We start from the raw sequence: 10,775 nt of genomic DNA, 5'->3' as shown, positions 1-10,775 counted from the left end.
ATTAGCAGTTGTTCTCAGGTTAGGATGGCATAGACCAAATTTCACCTATTTGGTGCCCTTTTTGCATCATGCATTTGTCCTGCAAATAGACCCAGCCCAATCACTGTGATAATTTTTTCTTTTGGAATGATCAAAATGTCCTGTAAATGGAGACAATGCAGCTTTCAGGAACAGTGTTCTGGCTTATGCCCAGAAACTGCAGACTGACATTTCTTTTTCTGCATGTAAAAATGTAGTTAATGCTTAGGTATTTTGTACAAATCCTCAGTGCGCAGCTGCGTAAGAAAGCAGAACTCTGGGTGCTGTGCAGCATCAGTGCTGCTCCCAGACCCTACCACCCATGTCAAGCTGTCCCTACAAACTTGTTGATCCTCTCACTCTGCAGGTGAGGTTTGAGAAGGTGAGAAGAATACTGTATTGCTTCATGACTCAGGAGAGGGGAAAATACCTCAGCAGGCCCCATTCATGCTGATTCACGGACAAGATCTGCTTGAGTGAAGTCTCTCTCCAGCCTCTGGAGAGGCTCAGGACATGTGACAGGAAGGAGAGACCAGTGCCAGACTACCCTCCATCCCTGCTGTCCATGCCCAGACAGCCACCTGAGTGGGAATCCATATTTGGAAACCTCTTCTTGACCTTCCCATCCTGCCAACGCCCCCTGAGGTTTGTCAGCTCCGGCCTTCCAGCCAGAGCAGTCCCAGCCAGACATAAGCTACAGTGACATGTGGGGCATTAAAAAGGTTCTCTCTGAATTTTTGGGGAGTTATAAATTAATTGCCCAAAATTTAATTTAATTACATTTTGGGAAGATATAGAAAATCTCAGCTCATGAAACATTTTCAATATAAAAAGCCATCAGTTTTTATTGTGCACAGAAGATTACTTGTATAGATATTTTTCTAAGATGTAGAAAACCCCAGTGTATTTAAGAAACCCATCCAGGATGGTCATGGAAAGGAAGAAAGGAGGAAAGCTGTCAGAGAGGCTATTGCAATTTCCCAAGCACAACACAAGAGGTTTCAGGTGTCCACAAAGTAAAAGTTGATGTCTGGGCTACTTGCCAACATCGTCACTGGTTGTACATTCTTTGCAAAGGAAAAAGCCCATGAAAGGTCACCAATGCAAAAGAGAGGCTGAGTGAGGCTGGGAGAGAGCTGTGCACAGAACAGAGCATCTGCCACGAAAATGCAGGATCAATAATCCTGCCTATTATGATATAAAATCAGATCAACAGGGCTGGCTCTCATCCCACATGGAGAGCAGCCCCTGCCTCTGCAGATCTTCCAAGGTATGCTTTTAAGTGATTGCAAGCATTTCAAAGGTTTTCATTTGCAGAAACATTACATAAATAATTCTGGGATTTGAAATGCTCTTTGAAACTTTAAGACGAAAAACTGAATAATCCCCCCCTTTCAGGGATTATCCATTCTTCCTCCTTACACAAAACACATCAAGAAAAGAACATTTGGGATAAAGTCGGTGGGGTTATTAACAGTGACTATTTTTCATTCAAATCTTTGTTATGACTATCAGTGATCAAATACATCACATTGGTATGGATAAACCAAGGCAAATTGCAAATTCAGCCTTCAAATAGCCTGAGCACAGTGTTTCTTTGTATTCACGATGATAAATTTGCTTTTACAGTTTTTAATTAGCTGGTCACCATTACACTAAAATACTAGTGACAGAACTGGGCAAGTAATTCATAGGGAATAATTTACTCAATTAATTCAGGCATTTTTCTATTTTCTTATTGTTCATAGGGTGATTTAATATTCTCACATTTATGCCCTCCTTGAATGTGTTCATAAAATAAGCTCATCATATTATTATCTGCTCATAGCCCCTGCCTCGATCCCACTGGTGCAAGACACAGGATGTGTTCAGGGGCACACAGCAATCTCCAGAGAAGAAAAGACATGAAGATGGAGACAACTCTTATCTCAGAGAAAGGGTGATTAGAAGACAAGCAGTCAAAGTAAACAAAATAATACAAGGGTAAAATGCTGAAAAGGGCAGTTAATTTTCCTCTCCTAATACAAGAAAGAGAGGGTATTCAATGAAATTCCAGGCCAGAAACTATACATTGTCAAAAAAAGTCTCAAAAAATATTACAGTGTTGGAATCTACTTCACAAGACAGTACCAGTGCCAAGAGCTTAGAGCAATTCAAAAGAGGATTAGACATTTATATGGATAATGGGAAAAATGGATCCGAGAATACAATTTTAAAAGCAATATAAACCCTTTTGTTTCAGGGCATTGCCAAGGTTTGCAAGGTCAATTCCTTACAAGTGCTCGTGTTTGAAATTCAGAGTATGAGCGTCTTGGTCTCGTGTGCTCTAAGGACACAGCTTGCATGGTGTATTTCTCTTCCATGCTGAGATAGGTAGAAATTCAAAATGGGTGAACAGTTTGTACATATATCCTTGTCAATTTATTTTTTACAGCATTATCTTCAGCAACATCCCTTACCCCAGTGTTCCCAAGGGTGAGGAGGGAAGCCAGGTCATGATCTGGAGTGCAGACACTATTTCAAGAGGACATTTCTGAAGGGATGTTTCCAAAGATAACCCAGCTCTATGGCATCAGCTGTGGCTGCAGGGGAAGAGGAAGCCAATTTCCATTTGCAAAGGAAAGAGAAGGAAGAGGGCTGGCAGCCAGAGATGATCTGTGACTTCTCTAGGAGTAAAGAGCAGCACTTGGAAAGACATGGAGAGAGACCTAGGAGTACCATCACCTGCCAGCCTGAGTTGTCTCCCAGCACTTAGATTCTGTATCAGATAATAGAGGAGAGCCAACACAAAAAGATACTAAGAGGTCCCTTTCCCATTTCAGTACCTAAATGTTCTGGATGTCAATGCATTTAGTAAAACCTTTCCTCATTTTTGATACCCGGGCTTTTACAGCACCAAGAAAAACTGAAGCTTCTTTATACGTGAGGGAGCTGAAGATCTTCTCCAGATGCTGTTTTGTATAGATTTAAAATCTTTAGAAGTCAACATTCAGATTTTATACTTCAGATTCACCACCTTTATGACATTTTCCCTCTATTTTTCATAGCACCCTCAGGCCCTTTGTGAGACGTGATCTGTAAAAAGGTAGGCATTTAATCAGCTTAGGCATTAAATAGGCTGTGACACAAGAGGCTGGACAATGCTTGCACAGTTCCAGTTCCCTCCAGACCTGCTATGAAAAATCATCTCGTGTTCTGTAATGAGAACAGTAAATTACAGAAAGCACATCGGTTAAAATGGCCATGAATCTCCTGCTCTCCCTGATGAGACCCCCACTAATTAGAAAGGTGAAAGAGGATTTTCCTGGAGCAGAGCCAGACTTGTGCCTGTGTCACCATTTCACAAGGTTACTTAGCGGTTTGCAGTGCTGAGTTTCCATTTCTCCTGGGTATTTTAAGTCCTCGCTGCTGAGGCTGAACCTGGCCATGTTCTGCTGATGCACATTAAGTGATGTCAGCCAAGGCCACGGTTCAGGATTCCTCAGGGGAATTTCTCCTGTTCTGGTTTCACTATAAATAAGTGAATAACATTGTAGATGCAAGGGTCCTAACCATCTGGACTCCAAGCACAGTTTTAACTAATCTGTTTATGCCTCAACCATTTTGTCTAATATATCCTGTCCTGTGCTGCTGTGTACCCACACACATACCCTGAGCTCCAGGTGCACCCATGACCCGTCCGGAGACCAAATGGCACAGCCTGGCCTCGACCACATTATTAAATTCTCCTGACCTCCCAAATTGTGTGGCTGCCTCCAGGCAAGCCCAGGGGAATGACCTCTTGCTGGCCCCTGAGCCAAGCCTGAAGTCCCTGAGATGCTGCCAAGGAACCTGTGCCCAGCATTGGTTACTACGAGGCAAATTCCTGGGAAAAAAAAATAAGAACTATAAAGGCTACTGCCTGGCTCTAACAGGCAACTGGATGCCATATGGGATGAAAAAGTTTCACTTTAAAAGTTCCCATTTCCTCTGGGGCAAGGAGCACAGTTTGTTCTGTTTTGTTACTTAAAAAAAAAGTAGAACTGACAAAATGATTTAGGAAACTGTGATTTCCTAGTCTGTTCATCACACCCTATCCTGACTGGTCCATCCCATGTAAGGCTATGTAACACCTTCTATTGTTGCCTCTCAAATGCCATCCACCTGTGGGAACTGAAAAGCAAACCCATAATATTAACACAGCCTTTGACCAACACATAGAGCATCAAGTCACTAGCAGGGAGCAAATATCCTTCCTGTTAGCAAGAGATAATATTCATTTTCTCCATCAGCCTCTCGGTGCACAAACACTGTCTGTCACCAGGAACTGATCTTAGAAATCTCTCACAAAGGACATCCTAGATAGTAATGAAGCTTCAGATATATCTGAATAAATATCACTCCTATAATTGTCAGGTCAGCTCACTTATGTTTAAATAGCACCGTCCACATACAGAATAGAAATAGAAATTTGCCATGTACCCCTTTCATCTTCCTCATTCTTTTTCTGTTAAAGAGGAGTGAGTTGGTATATCAGGTTTTCTTCTCTTTCCCTTTTTAAGTAATATCACTGCACTTTGTGGAGCACACCTCCTGCTAGGTCACCTAGCGAGTCAGAGAGCCAAACCACCCAGAGACCAGGGATATTACCAGGAAGATGGCTAAGGATCTCACTAAAATAGTCTAACAGGGGTGATGCCAAAAGCACAGATTCCAGAACAGGGACAGACGGCAATAGGGGACTCTCATACAAATGTTACACCAGGTCATGGTCTAGCATTGCACCAAGTGCAAAAGGAGCCATCACAGTTCTTTCTATTAACTACCAAACAGCAGGATCTACATGCAATGAGAAGAGACAGGGAAAGCTCATTTTAAGGTATCCCTGCTGTCTGCATAGAGAGCTGGTAGTTGTGTTGTGGGATTGCAGCGTTCACCACCATGAAAGCCCAGGAGTGTGCTTTGGAAAGGTTTCTAGTCCATCTCAACACACTTGTTTGATGTACATTCAAAATAAAACATATTCTTTTTAAAGGATGTGATAGACCAAATGTGAACACGTGGGGGTATGAGATGCAGCATTCTAGTGAAGTAAAAATACCAGGACATCAGATTGGGCATGGGAATTCAATTTTCTGTTAGCAGGCTTTTGGCCTAGATGCACTAGTGCTCTCCCACACACTGCCCACAAGATAACAAAAAATATGGAACATTCCCAAAATCAGTCTGGATAGAACCACACAGCTCTGGAGGTGAGAAAAGTTCCATAGCATAGACTAGGGCAGCCAAGCCAGCCTGACTCAAGGTAGGGGCCAGGCTCTGGCAGGGCTTGATTCACTAGTGTTGATGCAGCTAAAGTCCCCTGGATACCAGGATTTGGTTTTTCCTGGGCTTACCTTTAAAAAAATGAGGCTGAGAAGGGAAAATGTTTTTCTCTGTCACTTCACCATCCAGCCTCTTTACTCACTGCCAATGACACCTGCAACAGCCCCATGGTCTGCTCTACTGTAACATTCGTATTTTCTTGCTGACAAATCACACCCTCCTTGAATGGCACCTACGTTCAAAACACCTTGCAGACACCTCCAGTAGGTTAGAGACACTGCTGGCACACCAACCATAACACAAAACCTGCAGGGATTAGAGGGAGAGCCTCAGCAAGAGACCACCAACCTTAGATGTATCTACAGTCACAATCCCTTCCTTTCCCTTTGCTGTGAGCAGAGAAGTGCCTTGGAGGAACAGGGCTTCCATTACTTTCTTCATCTGAATTCCTTTCATTTGCCTGATTAGCTGCTCTAATCAAAGGGGAAAGAGATGCAGTCAGATATCTTCCCATCTCCTGCACTTCCCCAGGCACTGACTTACACTAGACAATGGGAGCATCTCTGCTCATCACAGCTGGCATTTCAACCCAGAAAAAAGGATAGTGGGGAAAATGAAAGAGTGGATGACGCACAGAAATGTGTGCACACAGACACAACAGAAGAGCAGACCCTAAGAAGCGACCTGTGGGGAGACGCACAGAGGAGCTTTGTTGTTCTTCCATTTGGTGTCAGAACATGTAAAACAAGAGGGTTTTTAATTTTCATTTTCATTCATGATTGTCTGCTCTACAGAGCCTAATTAAAGTCCCTCTGTTTCCAGACCAGTGAAAATATGCAACAAGTATATAAATGCTTTCTCTACAAGCTGAAAAGCCAAAATTATGTTATTCAATTCTACTTAAGAAACAAGCAAATTTGAAACCTGGGGCAGCCTCAGAAGTAACTTTCAACTACAAAACAAAGCAATGTGAAAACACAGCTTTGAGAAAACATGGCCCTGCTTCTCATTTAAAAAGACATATTTATTGATGGTAAGATATAACGCACTTCGATCTCAGCTGAATAACTCACCTCAAAGGTTTTGAAAGAGACACAAATCTATTTTGAAAATACATTTCCTTCTGTAAGCATAAAAATTTTTCAATTTACACTTTTCAAGTATATCATCTTTTCTGAGCAGAAAAGCACATTATAAGGTGAATGCAGAAGTCTGCAAACTTGCAACATTCTTTCCCAAGAAGATGTGGGGTTTTTGTGCCATAATAAACATAAACAAAACAAGGCAGCATCTAAGAAAATTAAGAGCTAGGCAAAAATGCAGAGGAAGGTATGGCAGCAACAGAACACAATATTAAGCATTGTTTATGTATGAAAGTGGGCTTTGGGAGGGTTTAGTGCTTTGCAGTGTAATGTGCTTAAGTAATTCAGTCCAGAGACAGGAATCTGGGCTACTGGATCCTCCTGCCAGGAAGAGAAATTTCCTCCCTTTTTTGATGTCAGAAAAAATATGTAACTGACATCAAGGCATCACCCTGAAAGAGGACCAGCGTATGGATCCTGCTGTGGGTAATTTTTGCCTTCCATGACACCTGGGTTTTTACTGCCTTTCCCTGCAGTGCTGTGCGGAGATCCCCTTCACTATCTGAGAACAGTTAGATTTACATTTGAGTTGAGAACCATTTTCACTTTCCTCTGACATTTAGTCCTCTCTGCCTGCCTGGTTTTCATGTACTTTACATGCAGTAAGCACTGAATTTCAAAGCAAGTGGCAGCCTCCTGGAGGGGGCTTCCCGTGAAGAGGGTTCCTGTGAAGAGGGTTCCGCAGGGCTGGGCAGCCCCCGGCCCACACTGGCAGATTGCAGGGATAAAACTGAGGCAGGTTTCCACCTGCAGGATTCACCTGCTCACAGATTGCTCTAGGCTAGGATTTTACCATGTACATATGGCCTTACAACTTCAGCAGCTCCCGTTGTAGTTGATATCTGATGATAAGCTGCTGGGAATGGCTTTGGCACCTCCCCAGCCATTTCCTGAGGGAAGAGGTGAAAAAACTGGCACTGTGGCAGCTTCCACAGCAGTGTAGGCACAGCGCTAACTGGGATATGCTGTAGCACAACAGATCCCATCTCTTCCGATAAGGACAGGAGGTGGGATGCCTATGGCATCCTTAACCTCCTCTGCTAAACCCATCCCTGCATTTACTTATTACTAATGCCCAGCAGTCCACTGTAATATTAGAGGTGGTGTTTTGGGAAGGAGTATGTGAGAGGATAAGATGCTGACACAAACGTTTGGAAATATTTGTTTCTGCATTGTACAGGCGTACCTGAACCCCCATGCTCTTGTGTCTGCTGGTGCAAATGTACCAGGTGGGACTGGGAGCTGTGGTTTACTCACCTGTCATTTGCCCCCAGTGACATGGGGCAAATGGTCCCCTGTGGACCATTTGTCCCTAAACTATTTTTTCAGTTTGCAGAGACTTGTTGAGGAACACAGTAAACATGAAACTTAACCACCAGGCCGTATTCAGCTCCCCAGAGCAAATATTCTCAAGTATTTGGCACTGTGAGTATGAAGACAAATAACTTTTTGAAAGCAAAGAGGGTGAATAAGAGCCCTGAAACACAGTGACAAGCACTGAGGTGTCCTCAGACAGGTCCCTATTCCTCCATCTCTCTGTCCTTCCATCCTGCCTTCCCTCCATCCCTCCTCTCACTGTTTCTCTGAGCATGAATTGCACCTCCCGTGCACCATGACTTCTTTTTTCAGCAGATCCAATCCTTTGGCACTTCTTCCGTGTAGCCATTCAGGAGCCATGACTTTGCTGGCTCTGTTATGGCCTCCAGTGAGCACAACATCTGAGAGCAAAGCCTGCACAGTTTTGGTAAATTTAGCTTCTAATCATGCTGTGGCTTGATTCCCTGTTTGCAAAATGAGCATATTAATCCTTCCTTTATCCCACTGTTTATCAGCCTTGACTCACAAGATTGTAAACTCTCTATGGCAGGGCAGTCTATTAGGATGTGTGCTTGGTTCAACAGAGCCTTGAAACCCCTAGGAGTTTCTAAATGCTGCTGTTCATGTATTACCATATTATTCATCCTGATTAATTCCTGGGTTGTATCTTTAAGCAAAGATAGCTATTTTCCAAACCTTAACTTCAGAGTCCACAAGCCAGATTTATCCCTGCTGTCGTGCCATTAAGTTACATTACTGTTAATAATTCCTCTCTCTGAACGCACTGGCTTGTACTTTCCCATTTTCTGCTTCTTCTACAAGTGATAAAGGATTGCTTTGAGGAATTTTCATTGCAAAAGAAATCAATTCTCAGCTTGCAAGGGAAGATAGCACGGGCCATATAAGGTGATCGCATACCACCAGCATTCCCTTAACAAGAGAATATTTCTTCTTGCAAAGCTGTACATCTGGATGCCAGCTTTCCAAATGCTGGGGTTGATCTATCAAACACTGCAAAACAATCTATCTTTAAAATTAATGATGATGCAAATTGTTTTCAGAAAAGAAATATGTCAAAAAAAAGGAATATAAATTACAGACTGGACATGTTGGCAGAGGAGGAATGCTATGTGGTTTATATCAAGCTAATCCACTGCTGAAACTTTCCCTGATTTATGTTGAAATGGCAAGCCCAGACTAAAGGTAAAAGGGGCACATTGCCAACACAGCCCCTGTTTCTGCAGAGGCTCTGCACGTGCCTAACTCTCTGCGTGCTCCTAGGCTGCTTGGAGGAAGAGCTGCTTAATCCACCACCACCTCGGAAGCGCTGATGTTCCTCCAAGGCTGTGGGTGCCCACGAGAAGCCAGCCAAGCAAAAGCTGCTCAGCTGGATGCCCAGTTCCAGCAGCTAGGAGGAGGAGTTTAGTGAGCGATGGCATCTCCTCCATGCCTGGCAGGCCTGGCTCCAAGATCAGCCTTGCTCTCAACCACCAGGGGCTAATGCAGGAAGGGAGGGCCGTCAAGGAGGAGGCCCCGTTAGTCCCAGCATCACCACTACAGCACTGGCAACTCCCAGTCACGGGGCTCAGCTCCAGCCCCAGGGCTCAGCCTCAGCATGTTCACCCAGTGAACCTTCAGTCCCTGTGATAGGAAGATAGCAAAGACTCTTCACTTACTGTAATTATTGACAGTATGCAGTGCACAGCTGAGACCCCTTTCTATTTAACCACAGGTGTTCTTACTTGTGGGACATTTAATACTGTCTGTTACGTGCAAAAATTCGATTGCATGAACGAACATTGAAACTGCAACATAAGGCACTCACAAGCTGAGAAATGCCAGAAATAAGATTGCTAATGTGTCCTTTATTTAGTCTATGTTTGTATATGCACTTGATAAGGTCTTTAATTACACGATCTCAAGTTTGCAGTTGTATTGTAAAACAAACACAGGGAAGCCCAAATCAAGCTGTACAACTTCAAACATGGTTTTTGCTAACTTCCCGGTTCTTAGTGTGAGGAGTAGATTATAGACGAGCATTGTTGTTCATAAAATGCGCATTTGCCAAACATGTTGTGTTTCTCATGCAGTTCTGCTTTGCAGTACCTTTGCTGATATAATGGTAACCAAAGCTATTAGCACTGCTGGGAAGAGCCATCAGAAGCCACATGTGAATTCGTCAGTCCCTATTACAGGCTGAGAGAGGTTCCAGCTAATTGATGAGACAAAGTAATTTCTGTGATTGAAAGTCTATACTAGAGATAAAGCACCGCACAATTATCAGGTGCAGCTTTGATTTTTCGTTAATTGCTATACTAACTTTGGAGGGGCGGGGGGGGGGAGGGGGGGGGGGGGGGAAGTATTTATCCCCCATAAGGCATAGAAAACCAAAGAGTGTACTTGGCAGAGACACACTGTATTTGTCTGGGATGAAAAACAGGACATTGCTGCTGGTAGACAGCTATCCAGGGAGGTATTTTCCTCCTGCTTCACTGTTTCTCTTGGCAGCACAGTGTGCTAACTTTAGAAGTGTCTGAATGCCTTTGCTAAACTATTAGCACAAAATAAGCTCCTTTGTGTTTCACCCATTCATGCTTCTTAATTTATGTTCTGGCATCACTTTTCCTTGTATTGTGCAAGTCAAGAGCCTGCATGTGGGACCAAAGTCTGTTTGTGCACAGGCGATGATCAGGATAAGTGCTCTTGAAGTCGATACAACTGCACGGAGAGCCAGACCCCACTGTGTCTCATTTTCAATCCAATTCACACATGCCTACCTTGAAGTCTTGCTCAGAAAGTAACAGTGTACCTTCCTCTACGTTGAAGTCGATGACAGGCTGATCAGAAACAGGAATGAACCACAGTGCATGGGGCCAAAGCTGTGCTCCCCATGGTGTGCAGGTCTGCACTCCTGGTTTGCCCCATGCTGGGAGAGCCAGAGGCCACCATGAAGTTCATCATCAGGGCCAAAACAGACTTACAGTGAAGAGATCC

General features: G+C 43.6%; 1 long non-coding RNA gene across 1 annotated transcript; it reads left to right on the top strand.

Moving 5' to 3' along the window:
• Positions 1 to 8,098: 8,098 nt before the first annotated feature.
• LOC135410642 (uncharacterized) lies at positions 8,099 to 9,649 on the top strand. Its single transcript, XR_010428812.1, has 2 exons — positions 8,099 to 8,208; positions 9,063 to 9,649. It is a non-coding gene; the product is annotated as an uncharacterized LOC135410642 (long non-coding RNA).
• The last annotated feature ends 1,126 nt before the right edge of the window (positions 9,650 to 10,775 follow it).

Source organism: Pseudopipra pipra, chromosome 3 (assembly GCF_036250125.1).
Source record: "Pseudopipra pipra isolate bDixPip1 chromosome 3, bDixPip1.hap1, whole genome shotgun sequence".
Classification (NCBI taxonomy): Eukaryota; Metazoa; Chordata; class Aves; order Passeriformes; family Pipridae; genus Pseudopipra; species Pseudopipra pipra.
The sequence above is the reverse complement of the archived record's forward strand: the minus strand, read 5'-3'. Positions and strand labels throughout refer to the sequence as shown.